The sequence below is a fragment of the Arachis hypogaea genome, chromosome 17 (genome assembly GCF_003086295.3).
Source record: "Arachis hypogaea cultivar Tifrunner chromosome 17, arahy.Tifrunner.gnm2.J5K5, whole genome shotgun sequence".
Classification (NCBI taxonomy): domain Eukaryota; kingdom Viridiplantae; phylum Streptophyta; class Magnoliopsida; order Fabales; family Fabaceae; genus Arachis; species Arachis hypogaea.
Genome location: NC_092052.1, coordinates 49,175,168 through 49,191,463, shown reverse-complemented (window position 1 = coordinate 49,191,463; position 16,296 = coordinate 49,175,168). Strand labels below are relative to the sequence as shown.

Here is a 16,296-nt window from a genome sequence, read left to right as displayed (position 1 = left end):
CACATTCAAACAACTATATTCTAGTGACAGTTGATTATGTGTCCAAGTGGGTGGAAGCTGTGGCTCTACCCACCAATGATGCCAAGGTGGTAATGAGCTTTCTTCAGAGGTATATCTTTAGCCGGTTTGGTGTCCCAAGGACACTCATCAGTGATGGAGGAAGTCACTTCTGTAACAGACAGCTGGACTCTCTTCTGCAGAGATATGGAGTTCGTCATAAAGTGGCAACCCCCTATCACCCTCAGACAATTGGACAGGTTGAAGTTTCCAACAGAGAACTTAAGAGGATTCTAGAGAAGACTGTCAGTGTTTCAAGAAAGGACTGGTCTAGGAAGCTTGATGATGCTCTCTGGGCATACCAGACAGCATACAAGACTCCCATTGGCATATTCCCTTATCAGTTGGTCTATGGTAAAGCCTGTCACTTGCCAGTTGAGCTGGAGTACAAGGCTTAGTGGGCAATCAGGTACCTGAATCTTGATTCAGAAGCTACAGGAATTAACCGAATGCTTTAGTTGAATGAGCTTGATGAATTCAGATATTCAGCTTATGAGAATGCCAAGCTCTATAAGGAGAGAACCAAGCTACTGCATGACAAGAAGATTGCCATCAGAGTCTTTGAGCCAGGACAGAGAGTACTTTTATATAATTCAAGGCTCAAATTCTTTCCCGGGAAGCTGAAATCCCGGTGGTCAGGACCGTTTGTGGTTACCAGAGCTTCACCATATGGTCATGTGGAAATACAGGAAGAGAATTCTGACAGGAAATTTATAGTGAATGGCCAGAGGCTGAAGCACTATCTTGGAGGCGAGATTGATCGCCAGAGGTCCACTCATCTGCTGAACTAGCAGAACTGACCGTCAAGCTAGTGACATTAAGGAAGCGCTTGTCGGAAGGCAACCCGATAATTTCGTATCCTTAGCTATTTTTCATAGTATTAGTTTTTCTTCCTTATTTGATTTTTACTAAGTTTTTACTGTTTTTCAGATCATGCAGCTATCTTAGAACAGGAGCCGGAAAAAAAAAACGAGCACAAGATGCACAAGCGTCGCTGACGCATACGAGTCAGTCGTGTGTGCGTGAAAAATGAAATTCGACAGAGAGTTGCACGGGAGTGGCGCAGGAATGATGCCTTTCGCAAAAACAAGCCTACGCGTACGCGTACCCCATGCGTGTTCGTCGTCTGTGATTTTAGCCACCCACGCGTGCACGTCATCAATGCGTACGCGTGACCTTGAAAATTGGCATCAATGAGTGTTTGGGCAGAGAGTTGTGCTGGCTTGGGGCTGGAAGTGTGCTAGAGGCACCAATTTGGTCACGCGTACACGTCCCTGACGCGTACGCGTCATTTGCACAAATGGCCATCCACGCGTGCGCGTGCATGACGCGCACGCGTCGCATGAAAATATTGGTTCCAAGCCATGCGAACAGAGAGTTGTGCGTACGGCGGCTGGCTTCGTGCGATTCGCACAAATCATGGGCACGCGGACGCGTGCCTGACGCTCACGCGTCATTAAGAAAATTTTGCGCCCCACGCGTACGCGTGCTCTACGCGTATGCGTCGCCTGCGCCGCACAATTACACTAGTTCGCCGCCCAGTTTTAATTTTCTTTCTCTCTCTCCTAATCCTAATTCTCTCTTGTTCTTTTATCCTTTTATTCTTCTTTCCTCTTACTATTTGTTTTTGTTTTTAGTTCTTCTTTGCTTAAGGACAAGCAAACCTTTAAGTTTGGTGTTGACACTTCGCTTATGGATTTTTTGTTTATTTTTATGGCACCAAAAGGGAGGCAAATCATCTTCACGAAAGAGCACAACCTAAAGAATAAAATGACCGCTAGGATAACTAAGGTAGTTGAGTTCCTTTCATTCTATATTCCTTCCCGCTTTTACTATATTAAGTTCCGTTTTTCTGCTATTTTGCTTTGTTTGTTGCATGATCCTTTATTAGTTAAAATCCTAGGTCTAGTTTAGTTTTCTCTTAATCGCTTTAATTCCGAAAAGATATCTCATGTATTACTCACTAAGCTTGAATTCAAATAAAAAATACAGAAGTGATGTATTGCATGAGAAAGTGAGTTTATATTGAAGTAGTCTTATTTACTTAAATGTGGTGGTATTTTTTGTGATTTTGAATGCATGACATGAACAGTGCATAGTTGAATTTGAATCAAAGAATATTGATGTACAAGGAACAGGAATTTAGAGAAGTATTATGATTTCTCTGAAATTAATGAAAGTTTAATCCTTGAAGCAAAAGAAACATCAAAAGAAAAATAAGAGCAAGGTCCAAGGCTCTGAGCATCAATGACTAGGGAAGTCAGACATGATTAAAAGCTCAAAGAGTTGTTTTCCTAGTCACATGCTTGTAGTGTTTCTGTGTCAAGTAATCCTTGAGACAAAATATTTAGAGTCAAAATCAATTGCAGAGTACGCCAAAGGCTTTGAGCACCACTGTCTGGGAGTAACTGAAAAAAAATTATAAAATACTAATAAAAATAATAATATTTAGAACGTAAAGAGAGTTCCCGAGTTAAGTGCTTGTTGTGTTTCTTTGTCAAGTAAAGCTTGAGACAAAAAATTTAAAGTCACGGCTAGGCTCAAGGTGCAAAGCACTAGAGAAAAATTGCTGTGTTCAAGGGTTAAATTGAGTTACAAAAGATCAGAGAATTCATAATATTATCCAGATTCTAATTCCGAATGACAGTGACATCCTTCTGATTCAAAGAAGAGTGAGATGCCAAAACTATTCAGGATTGCAGTTGTAAACCCCACTATAAGAAGAGACATGAGCTTAATCGAACTCTCATTCTCATGCAAATTCACATCCTAAGCCTATATTAGTTATGGGTGCTTGAGGACAAGCAACAATTCAAGTTTGGTTTTGTGATGCGTGAGCATCTTTCCTATCTTTTCCTAGTGAATTTGCATTTAATTTGTTGAGTTTAATCAAGAATTGATTAAATTTTAGCCACTATGGATGGTACTTTGAGTCTTGTGCAATTTTGTTTAGTTTAGGTAGCATTCGACTGGATTTGATGGAGTTTCTGCAGCACAAGAGTTAAAGAAGATGGCAGCGATGAGCGACGCGTACGCGTGACTGACGCGTACGCGTGATTTAGAGCTTTCCATGGCGACTCGTGCGCATGACTGACGTGTACGCATGATTTGAAGATTTGCTCAGCGACGTGTACATGACGCGTACGCGTGATACGCGGAAAAGACCATCGACGCGTACGCGTGACTGACCCGTACGCGTGACAAGTGCCACGTGCAGAAAATGCAGAAAAATGCTGGGGGCAATTTCTGGGCTATTTTGACCCAGTTTCCAGCTCAGAAAACACAAATTAGAAGCTGCAGAATGGACAAAACAAGTGGTTCCCACCCATCAACTGAAGACTTGCTGATTATTCTTATTTAAATTCAAATATTATTTTTAGGAAAATATATTATTTTAGTTTTAAATAATAGATTTTAAATTAATTAGGATTTGAGATAAAAGGAAAAAGAAACTTCTCTTTTGGGGATCCCATCCCATTCCATCCCAGACTATCAAAATACATTTTACTAGAATCCTAGTTTTTCACTCGGAACCATGAGCAACTAATCTTCCATTGTTAAGGTTAGGAGCTTTGTCTATTTGTATGGATTGATTTTATTACTTTTTCTATTTTAATTCATGTATGGATTTATAATTTAAGAATTCTTTTCGCTCTTTATCTTATGAATTTGGGTAGAACGGAAGTATGACCCTCTTTCTACTTGAGTTCTTGTATAACTTGGAAAAGCTATTTACTTGAACAACAGCTTGAAAACATATTCTCCTAAATTTAAATTATCTGGATTTAACGGGATACGTGACATATAATCCTTTTATTTTTGGGTGATAAGAGTTTTTGTGGCATATAAACTGGAATTTGATCATCACCCTCTAATTGGAATTAATTGACCAAGGAATTGGCTGTTGATGAATTTTAGAGGAGACTAGAAAGGTCTAAGGAATTAGGGTCTAGTCACATATAGTTTGCCATAAATTAAATCCTACATGATTAAAATAGTTAGTAAGAAAAGTTAATCCGGAAAAATAGATAACTCTGAAACCTTAACTGTTTTCTCCATATTTTATTCCCTACTTGTTTACTTGCCTTTCTTTAATATTCTTTATATTGTTTAATGTCTTTTAAACTCTCAACCATTATGTTCTGCTTGCCTGACTAAGCCAATTAATCAATTATTGTTGCTTGATCCATCAATCTTCGTGGGATCGACCCTCACTCACCTGAGGTATTACTTGGTACGACCCGGTGCACTTGCCAGTTAGTTTGTGGTTAGAAAATCCGCACCAATGAGCTTTGTGTTATTTAATTTTTTTCCTTTCTATGGGTTGCGTTCTATTGTAGTAATTTCCTTTCTTATAAGTTTTTTCTTCGGACATTATCCATACCCTGTCCAACAAGCAAAGTCAATCCCAATAAAAACAAAAGGCCCACTAAAGAAAGTGGCCTCCACCACATGCCCGACCTCTTCAAAGAGGTCGAACACTGACAATGAAAGTCAGCTACCTGTCCAAGTAAGTAACTGCCTCCACGAATTTTTCCTACTATCTCTATCTTCCCTAAAAGATAGGTTCCAACAAAATCTCAAGATAAAGGGAACAATTACCCATCAAAAAAGATAGAGCTACACCAACAAAGATAGTTATTGACTCTACTATAAATACACTGACACCCCTCAAGTATAATTTACATTCTAATCTACTAAAAACCTACCTAAAGCCCTTAACAACTATCACTACCTAAAGAAGTCAGAAATTCTTGTATAAGAATATTACCACAAGGTTTGGAGTTCTTCACTCCATCACCACAGATAATGGGACTCAATTTACTAACTCAATCTTTAGGAACTTGGTGGCTGACCTAAAAATGAAATACCAGTTCACATTAGTAGAGCACCCCCAAGCCAATGGACAGGTTGAAGCTACCAACAAAGTCATATTGGCCGAGTTAAATTGCCGACTACAAGATGCAAAAGGTACTTGGGCTGATGAGCTCCCTCAAGTCTTGTGGGCGTATCGGACCACCCCGCATTCTACAACAGAAGAGTCACCTTTCCAACTTGCTTACGGAATAGAGGCCATGATCCCATAGAAGTAGCCGAAGAATCACCTAGGGTCATATTCTACAATGAAAGAGCTAACTTTCAGGCACCAAAAGAAGAGCTCGATCTTTTCCTCAAAGTCTGAGAAAGATCTCGGATTAAGGAGGAAGCCCTGAAGCAAAGGATGGCTCTAAGATACAACCAAAAGGTGATCTGTAGGAGCTTCGCCTCCAACGACTTCATCCTGATCCAAAATGACATCGGAGTATAGAAATCAGGAGAGGAAAAGCTGGCTGCTATTGGAAGGGTCCTTACAATATAGTATAAGTTTTAGGAAAATGTTACTACAAAGTGTCAAACCTACAAGGGCATGAGCTCTCGATGTCTTGGCACGCGTGTAACCTAAGAAAGTACTATAGCTAAATAGCAAACCTTGTGTCTTGGTGCACTCTTTTTCCCCATTTTAAGGTTTTTTTAATGAGGCACCAACACAAGGGCTAGGGGTGCTCGAAACCCCTAGTATGTTTATATAAGGGAATCTTTTTACTATTAATAAAATTCCTATTCCCTCTTAAAAAAGTTTCGTATTTAGAACGTATTAATTTATGCTCGATAAACCGCAAAAATCATTGCACGACTTGAAATGGTCGGCAACATGAAGCAACGAGGTACAAGTTAATGTAAGAAGTTGTATAAACAACTCGTACAAAATGACCTCAATGAGATTGGATAAAAAACGATTTGTAAAGGTAACTTAATAAAGACCGACTACTTAAAGTCGGAACTATGAAAAAAACTAATATCTTATAAAGTTGCTAAGATCTAAAGTCAAGCAAACTATATTCAATTACAAAACTTGGCTTCATTTCAAAAGTAGAAAGGTCTTTTCGCAGATATAACAAAGGATAACTTGAATACTATACTTTATAAAGTTGTAAAAGTAACTAGAACAAAAGGTACAGTGTTCAAGAAGCCACTAAACTATTACAAAAGAAAGTCAAGTGTCAAAAAGACACACAGGTTGGGCCATTCCAAACATCAAACATTCAAAACAGAAACAAATCAAGATTTTTTGCCAAGAAGCAGGTTGAGATCCTCACCCATAAGAACATCTTTCCCCTTGACAGAAGGAGTCAGAAGATGCATGGAAACTGGCACAGCCGGGATAGCAGCTGGAGTTGAAGAGGAGACCTCCACATTAATGACCTCGGGCTGGACCTCGGAAGCTTAGCCGGCTTGAGGGACAGAAGTCTTCAGATTAAGAGGAGGTCCCTTATCCTCATCAGGGGTAGGCATAATTCTTCCATTAACAACAATGTTGTCTTAACCAAGAGGGGAGAGGTCTAAGTCGGGGGTAAGGACTTAGACTTGAGCCTTCAGATTTTCAAATAGCTCATCCATTCCCCCAACCACATTCTCTTAAAGAGCAGCATACTCCTCCCGAGCTATTTTTAACTCCTCCATAAGGTCAATAAGCTCTCCGTAGGTTCGAGTGTAGCTCTCCTCGGCCTTCTGCTTCATCCCCTTAGCCATTAGCATTGCAGCTTCAGCTTTCACTGCTCAGGCACGAGCTTTCTCCAGATCCGACCTCAGCTTTGCATTTACTCCTCCAGTTTCGCCTTCAAGCCACACACCCTCTCCACCTCAGCCTGGGCAGAGTCCAAAAAAGATTAGATGCCACAAATTGGAGTGTTTTTTAGCTTATTGGCCAGGGTAGTACTGGTGCACGAAATTGTGATTTCAGGTAACGGCGCCAAAAACTCTGTACGCGCATCTTAATAAATTGTTTTTCATTCACAACTTCGATACAACTAACCAGCAAGTGCACTGGGTCGTCCAAGTAATAAACCTTACATGAGTAAGGGTCGATCCCACGGAGATTGTCGGTATGAAGCAAGCTATGGTCACCTTGTAAATCTCAGTCAGGCGGATATAAAACAGTTATGGAGTTTTCGAAAATAATTAATAAAATAAGGATAGAAATACTTATGTAAATCATTGGTGAGAATTTCAGATAAACGCATAGAGATGCTTTCGTTCCTCTGAACCTCTGCTTTCCTGCTGTCTTCATCCAATCAGTCTTACTCCTTTCTATGGCTGGCTTTATGTAAGGACATCACCATTGGCAATGGCTACTTTTGATCCTCTCTGGAAAATGGTCCGATGCGCTGTCACTGCATGGCTAATCGTCTGGAGGCATCACCGTTGTCAATGGCTGCATCCCATCCTCTTGTGAAAATGGTCCAAATGCTCTGTCACAGCACGGCTAATCATCTGAGGTTCTCGATCATACTGGAATAGGATTCACCCTCCTTTTGCGTCTGTCACTACGCCCAGCACTCGCAAGTTTGAAGTTCGTCACAGTCATTCAATCCCAGAATCCTACTTGGAATACCACAGACAAGGTTTAGACTTTCCGGATTCTCATGAATGCCGCCATTAATCTAGCTTATACCACGAAGATTCTGATTAAGAGATCCAAGAGATAATCATTTAATCGAAGGTAGAACGGAAGTGGTTGTCAGACACGCGTTCATAGGGAATGATGTTGATTGTCATGTTCATCACATTCATGTTGAAGTGCGAATGAATATCTTAGAAGCAAAATAAGTTGAGTTGAATAGAAAAACAGTAGTACTTTGCATTAATTCATGAGGAACAGCAGAGCTCCACACCTTAATGTATGGAGTGTAGAAACTCTACCGTTAAAAATACATAAGTGAAAGGTTCAGGCATGGCCGAATGGCCAGCCCCCATGATCTAAGAACTAGACGTCCCAGGATGTCTAATACAATAGTAAAAAGTTCTATTTATAATAAACTAGCTACTAGGGTTTACAGAAGTAAGTAATTGATGCATAAATCCACTTCCGAGGCCTACTTGGTATGTGCTTGGGCTGAGCTTGAATGTTACACGTGCAGAGGCTCTTTCTGGAGTTGAACGCCAGGTTGTAACGTATTTCTGGCATTCAACTCTGGTTCGTGACATGTTTCTGGCGTTTAACTCCAGACAGCAGCGTAGAACTGGCGTTCAACGCCCTTTTATGTCGTCTAAACTTGGCCAAAGTATGAACTATTATATATTGCTGGAAAGCCCTGGATGTCTACTTTCCAATGCAATTAGAAGCGCGCCATTTGAAGTTCTGTAGCTCCATAAAATCCACTTTGAGTGCAGGGAGATCAGAATCCAACAGCATCAGCAGTCCTTCTTCAACCTCTGAATATGATTTTTGCTCAAGTACCTCAATTTCAGCCAGAAAATACCTGAAATCACAGAAAAACACAAAAACTCATAGTAAAGTCCAGAAATGTAAATTTATCATAAAAACTAATGAAAACATCCCTAAAAGTAACTAGATTCTACTAAAAACATACTAAAAACAATGCCAAAAAGCGTATAAATTATCCGCTCATCACAACACCAAACTTAAATTGTTGCTTGTCCCCAAGCAACTGAAAATCAAATAGGATAAAAAGAAGAGAATATACTATAAATTCCAAACTATCAATGAAACATGGCTCCAATCAGATGAGCGGGACTTTTAGCTTTTTGCCTCTTGAATAGTTTTGGCATCTCACTTTATCCATTGAAGTTCAGAATGATTGGCATCTATAGGAACTCAGAGTTCAGATAGTGTTATTGATTCTCCTAGTTCAGTATGATGATTCTTGAACACAGCTTCTTTATGAGTCTTGGCCGTGGCCCTAAGCACTTTGTTTTCCAGTATTACCACCGGATACATAAATGCCACAGACACATAATTGGGTGAACCTTTTCAGATTGTGACTCAGCTTTGCTAAAGTCCCCAATTAGAGGTGTCCAGGGTTCTTAAGCACACTCTTCTTTTGCTTTGGAGCTTGACTTTAACCGCTCAGTCTCAAGTTTTCACTTGACACCTTCACGCCACAAGCACATGGTTAGGGACAGCTTGGTTTAGCCGCTTAGGCCAGGATTTTATTCCTTTAGGCCCTCCTATCCACTGATGCTCAAAGCCTTGGGATCCTTTTTTTTTACCCTTGCCTTTTGGTTTTAAGGGTTATTGGCTTTTTGCTCTTGCCTCTTGGTTTTAAGAGCTTTTGGCTTTTTCTGCTTGCTTTTTCTTTTTCTTTCTATTTTTTTTCGCCTTTTTTTTCTGCAAGCTTTGTTCTTTGTTGCTTTTTCTTGCTTCAAGAATCATTTTTATGATTTTTCAGATTATCAAATAACATGTCTCCTTGTCATCATTCTTTCAAGAGCCAACATATTTAACATTCATAAACAATAACTTCAAAAGACATATGCGTTGTTCAAGCATTCATTCAGAAAACAAAAGTATTGTCACCACATCAATATAATTAAACTAAGTTCAAGGGTAAATTCGAAACTCATGTACTTCTTGTTCTTTTGAATTAAAACATTTTTCATTTAAGAGAGGTGATGGATTCATAGGACATTCATAACTTTAAGGCATAGTTACTAAATACTAATGATCATGTAATGAAGACACAAACATAGATAAGCACTTAACATAGAAAACGAAAAACATAGAAAGTAAGAACAAGGAATGAGTCCACCTTAGTGATGGTGGCGTTTCCTTCTTGAGGAACCAATGATGTCCTTGAGCTCTTCTATGTCTCTTCCTTGTCTTTGTTGCTCCTCCCTCATTGCTTTTTGATCTTCTCTAATTTCATGAAGGATGATGGAGTGCTCTTGATGTTCCACCCTTAGTTATCCCATGTTGGAACTTAATTCTTCTAGGGAGGTGTTGAAAGGGACCTTGGGGATCACCTTCTTCTTGGCCACAACATCATAGAAGTGGTCTTGATGAGCTTTGGAGATGAATCTTTCCATCTCCCATGACTCGGAGGTGAAAGCTTTTGTTTTCTCTTTCCCTTTCCTAGAGGATTCTCCGGTCTTAGGTGCCATCAATGGTAATGGAAAAACAAAAAAAAAGCTATGCTTTTACCACACCAAACTTAGAATGTTGCTCGCCCTCGAGCAAAAGAAGAAAGAATAGAAGAAGAAGAAGAAGAAGATATGGAGGAGATGGAGGGATGTGTGTATTTGGCCATATGGGTGGGATTGGGTGGGAAAGAGATGTTGAATTTTGAAGGTAGGTGGGTGTATGGATGTGAGTGGTGAATGGAAAACAGAAGGGATGATCATGAATGGAGAGAGAGAGGGTGAGGTGGGTGGGGATCCTGTGAGATTCACAGATCCTGAGATGATCCTGTGGTGTCCACAGATCTTGAGGTGTCAAGGATTTACATCCCTGCACCAATTTAGGCATGTAATATACCCTTGCACACAACTCTGGGCGTTCAGCGCCAGATTGGTACTTGTTCTGGGCGTTGAACGCCCATTTGTTGCCCATTTCTGGCGTTGAACGCCAGAACCATGCTTGTTCTGGGCGTTCAGCGCCAGCTCTTCTCCAGGGTGCAATTCTGGCGTTCAAACACCCAGATGCTGCTGATAAACCACTATTTTATAGTTTATATTGTGTTTAATTGTGTGGTTTTGTCATGATCCTTACCCACTTATTCATCAATTTAGCATGCATTTAGATTTCCTTCCTGAAGTTATTACATGTTTAAAAATTGCTTCCTAGAGACTTTAATTATTTAATTTTAATTCTCCTTTATTCCATTCGATGCCGTGATCTGTGTGTTAAGTGTTTCAGACTTTATAGGACGTGAATGAGTTGGAGATTGGAAAGGAAGCTAGCAAAAATGGAAGGAACACAAGAATTTGAAGAGATAACCAACGAGAAGTGACGCGGTCGCATGGCTCACGTGACCGCTCGAAGGAGCACAAATCGCAGTGACGCGGCCGCATGGCTTGCGCGGCCGCACGGATTGGAAAGCGTAAGCGACGCGGTAGCATGGACGACGCGAACGCGTGGAGAGCAAAAAAGCGCAAGCGACGCGTCCGCATGGGTGACGCGATCGCGTGACATGCGCGATCTGCATAATCTGCAGAATTCGATGGGGGCGATTTTGGACCTTATTCCGGCCCAGTTTTTGGCCCGGAACAGCAGACTAGAGTCAGAGAATATGCAGAAACAACAAGGAGATTCATTCAGCAGTTTCAGATCTAGTTTTTCACTCTCCTAGGTTTCTCTCGGTAGTTTTTAGAATTTTAATTTTCAATTGGTCTTAGCATTGGAACATTGAGAAGAGTTATTTCCTCATCAAGACTTCATCATTCTAGTTTGTTCTCTTAACTTGGTTTTAATCTTCCATGTTCTTTGTTATGTTCAATTTTGTTATTCAGATACTTTTATGATTATTTAATGGAAGGATTATTTCTTTTTAATTCAATTTCAATTCCAATAATCATGTCTTCTTTTAATCCCCTTTCATGTGCCATGGATTCTTTATTTACAATGCGTGAGTAGTTCCCTTACTTGATGGGGAGTTGATTAAAAGGAACTCTTGAGTCAGAAGAATTGAAAGAAAATTTGTAATTGGGTTAAATGTTGGATTGCTATCCTGTCACCGACGCCAATCCCTTTGAACTAAGTGGGTTGCAACTTGTGAACAGATCTGGCATTCCCACTTGTTTGACTTTCCCTTACCTAGTAAAGGATAACCAAACAGAACAACCATTAATTATGGATTAATATTACAATCACACCATCAATGATAGAGATTCTAACCAATCAATTCCCAGTCAAGGCTTTTATTTATATTATTTAAAATTCCTCAATTTAATTTCCAATTTACCTAGCTCAACTTCTTGGAACATCTGATTAATAAAACAGCACACTTTTCTGCAACTCGTTGGGAGACGACCTGGGACTTAAAACTCCCAATAATTTTAATTTAAACTTTCTGTGACACATTTCTAAATTGATAGGCAGATTTTCGGTGAGTTAAGAACTATACTTGCAACGTAACCATTTTAATAAATTTTTAATTCACCAGCTTCTGCTTCCCATCTATTTTTGGCGCCGTTGCCGGGGAGTTGCAATAGAGTGCTAATTTTATTAATTAGAATTTATTTATTTGCATTTTATTTAATTTTGCTACTATGAGCTGCATGTTTCTTCCGTCAAATGACACGTTCACTTCCTGATCCGCGCTTGCTAATATTCGATCCTGAAATTGAAAGAACAATTTCACGAATAAGGCGAGAATAGCGTAGGTTAGCCCGCTCTGAGGGCGGCTCTGAAAGTGAATTTGAGGAAGAAACCAGCCCCCGTTCTACTGATTCGATTGTTTTACGTGCAGAAAACATGGCAGCTAGAAGAGTTACCATTCAGGAGGAAGGAGCTCCCGATTTTACAATGCAACCGTTTCAAGCGCATCATCCAGCGGTAGCTACAGAATTTGAAATAAAGACCGCACTGCTAAATTTGATGCCCAAGTTTCATGGCCTACCTGCTCAAGAGCCTATCAAGCACTTGAGAGATTTCCAGGCAGCCTGTTCTGCTGTCAGGCGTGATGGCACTGATGAAACTTCAATTCTGCTGAAAGCTTTTCCGTTTTCTCTTGAGGGAAAAGCAAGAGAGAGGTATTACACTCAACCTCTAGCAAATGTATCCAACTGGGATACACTCAGAAAGGAGTTTCTGGAGAAATTCTTTCCATCTGAAGTTACTGATAAACTGAGGAAGGATATATCTACAATTGTTCAGGATGACAATGAGACTCTCTTTGAATACTGGGAGCGCTTCAATAATCTTCTGGAAGCATGCCCCCACCACATGATTGACAAGATCGTGCTACTCAGCTATGTCACACAAAGTATGAGGCCCCAAGATAAGACCACATTGGAAAGTTCCAGCAATGGGTCTATGAAGAAGTACAAGACCACTGATGAAGCTTGGCAATTGATCAGTGATTTAGCTGAATCTACTCGGAACCACAGACAGAAGCAAGGCCGTTCAAGGGCCGTTGCAGAAGTATCTTCTAGCATAGAGACTGCTGCTCTAAATCGAAGCATCTGTGAAATGACCAACCTACTAAAGCAAATGCAGTTAAATCAACAAGCTCAGCAAACTCAATCGCAGCAAAACCAACAACTAGTCCCACAAAGAATTTGCGGAATTTGTGCTGATTACAGTCATTACACTGATGAATGCCCGCAGCTCCAACAAGAAGACAACATGGTGGCATCCACTCACAACTTCTATGACCGCCCCAACCAAGGGTACAATCAAAGTGGAAATAATAACCATGGATGGCAGGACAATTCAAACCATAATTGGAGGGACAACAATAATAGGGGAGGCAGAGATAATCAGCGAAATAAGAGGTGGAATAATAACAACAACAGGCAGCAAAATCAACCTTACCGAGCACCTCACCTGAGGCAAAACCAAGGACCACCGAACAATCAGCAGCAAACCTCTCAATTTACTCATTCTTCTGTATCTTCTAATGAAGATTTATTACAAGCTTTTGAGAAAAGACAACTGGCCATGGAAAATACCATCGTGAACAGTATTAACACTAGTCTGAATGGTTTCACCTCTACTCTGCAAGCTTTGATGACACAACTTGGTTCAGCACAAAATTCCAATAACCAATCTTCAAGCACCACTGGAATCCCCTCTCAACCATTACCCAATCCAAAAGGAGGCATTAATGCCATCACCCTGAGGTTCGGAACCACACTGCAGGAGAGGAATCAGGAGGAACCAAGCTCACCAGAATACGCCTCAGCTGAAGAGGTGGTAGAAATCGAAGATGTTGAAGAAGAAGAGGACATACAGGACATAGCTGAAGAAGAGATAGCTCCACCACAGGAAGAAGCACAAAAAGGCGCAGGCACCACAGAAAACACTACTCCCATTCTATTTCCACAACTTGCAAGGAAGCCCAGGAAGCAGCTGGAACCTGATCCTAAAATGGTAGAAATATTCAAAAAGGTTGAGGTAACTGTTCCCCTTTTTGATGTTATTCAGCAGGTACCTAAATATGCAAAGTTTCTAAAAGACTTATGTATCCATAAAGACAAAATTAATGAATTGGAAACTATTCCTTTAGGTAGTTCTATATCTGCTTTAATGGGAGGATTACCTGAAAAATGTAGTGACCCAGGTCCTTGCATAGTTAGTTGTACTATTGGTGGTGTAGTACTTTATGATTGCATGTGTGATTTAGGAGCATGTGTCAGTATAATGCCTTTGTCTATATATGATGTTTTAAGGCTCCCTCCCTTAAAAAGGTCGGCAGCTCGTTTTGTGTTAGTAGATAAAAGCATTATTACAGTGGCTGGAGTTGCTGAAGATGTTTTGGTGAACATTAAAGGGCTCACATTTTCCACTGATTTTTATATCTTGGAGATGCCCCATAATGATTCAGATAAGCCATCATCAATCCTACTTGGAAGACCATTCCTGAAGACATCAAAATTCAAATTGGATGCTTTTTCAGGAACATACTCCTTTGAAATAGATGTCCGCATAGTGATCTTCAATCTGAATGGAGTCATTGACAACCCCCCAAAAGATCATTCTATCTTCCAGTGTGATGTCATAGACAAAAGTGTGGCTGAAGTTCAAAAAGAAGAGTTTGAAGAGAGGCACACTGGACAAGGTCCAAGTGTGGGGACCCTCTTAACTGACAATAAGGACACTTCGCCATTTTCACAAGCCCCAGATAATCCAGAGCCTACCCATGATCAGAAGTTAGAATTGAAACCTCTCCCTCCACATCTCAAATATGCTTATCTTGAGGATGAGCAGAAGCTTTCGGTTATTATTGCAAGGGAACTGACTTCTCAACAAGAAGAGCAGTTACTTGATGTACTGAGGAAGCATAAGAAGGCAATTGGGTGGAGTTTGGCAGGCATAGTGGGAATTAACCCTCAAGTATGCGAGCACAGAATATTTTTAGAAGAGGGAGCAAGACCTGTCCATCAACCACAAAGAAGATTGAATCCTACAATCTTGGAAGTTGTCAAAAAGGAAGTGACCAGATTATTGGAAGCCGGTATCATATATCCCATTTCAGACAGTGAATGGGTAAGCCCAGTACAAGTGGTGCCCAAGAAATCTGGAGTCACTACAGTGAAGAATGAGCATGGAGAGCTCATAGCAACTAGAGTTCAGAATGCTTGGAGAGTCTGCATTGACTACAGGCGTCTCAACCAAGCTACCCGTAAGGATCACTACCCACTTCCATTCATTGATCAAATGCTGGATCGCCTGTCAGGTAAATCACATTATTGCTTTCTAGATGGTTACACAAGTTATTTCCAGATTCATATAGCTCCTGAGGATCAGGAAAAGACTACTTTTACATGTCCTTTTGGGACCTATGCTTATAAGAGAATGCCCTTTGGCTTGTGCAATGCACCAGCTACTTTCCAAAGGTGCATGATGAGTCTTTTCTCTGATCTTATTGAGGACTGTATGGAAGTTTTTATGGATGATTTTAGCGTTTATGGTGATTCTTTTAACCTTTGCTTAGATGGATTATCTAGAGTATTAGATAGATGTGTTAATACAAACCTTGTATTGAATTTCGAAAAATGCCACTTTATGGTAAAGCAAGGGATTGTATTGGGACATGTGGTATCTAATAATGGCATTTCTGTAGACCCAGCAAAGGTGAATGTTATTTCTAGTTTACCTTACCCCTCTTCTGTGAGGGAAGTCCATTCGTTCCTTGGCCATGTAGGTTTCTATAGGAGATTTATTAAGGATTTTAGTAAGGTGGCACTTCCCTTATCCAGATTACTGCAGAAGGACATTGAGTTCGAGTTCAGTGAGGATTGCAAACAAGCGTTTGATAAGCTGAAGACCGCTCTAACTCAGGCTCCAATTGTGAGAGGACCAGACTGGAGCCAGCCGTTTGAAATCATGTGCGACGCTTCTAACCATGCAGTAGGAGCAGCGCTAGCTTAGCGTGAAGGTAAGGACCCTTTTGTTATTGCCTATGCGTCTAAGACTTTAGACACTGCCCAGTCCAATTATACTACTACTGAGAAAGAGCTACTTGCTATTGTTTTCGCTCTGGATAAATTCTGAGCTTATTTACTTGGTACTAGAGTAGTAGTGTATTCGGACCATGCAGCTCTAAAGTATCTATTAGCTAAAAAGGAATCCAAACCGAGACTTATACGTTGGATACTGCTGTTACAAGAATTTGATTTAGAAATAAAGGATAGGAGTGGCAATCAAAATTTAGTAGCAGACCACTTGAGTCGCCTTGAACATATTAAGGATGATTCTACTCCTATAGATGATAATTTTCCTTTTGACAACTTGCA

General features: G+C 40.3%; 1 non-coding gene across 1 annotated transcript; it reads right to left on the bottom strand.

The window, feature by feature from the left end:
- Window positions 1-12,679: 12,679 nt before the first annotated feature.
- On the bottom strand, window positions 12,680-12,787 carry LOC112768127 (small nucleolar RNA R71). The gene has a single exon (XR_003185566.1). It is a non-coding gene; the product is annotated as a small nucleolar RNA R71 (small nucleolar RNA).
- Between the last annotated feature and the right edge of the window lie 3,509 nt (window positions 12,788-16,296).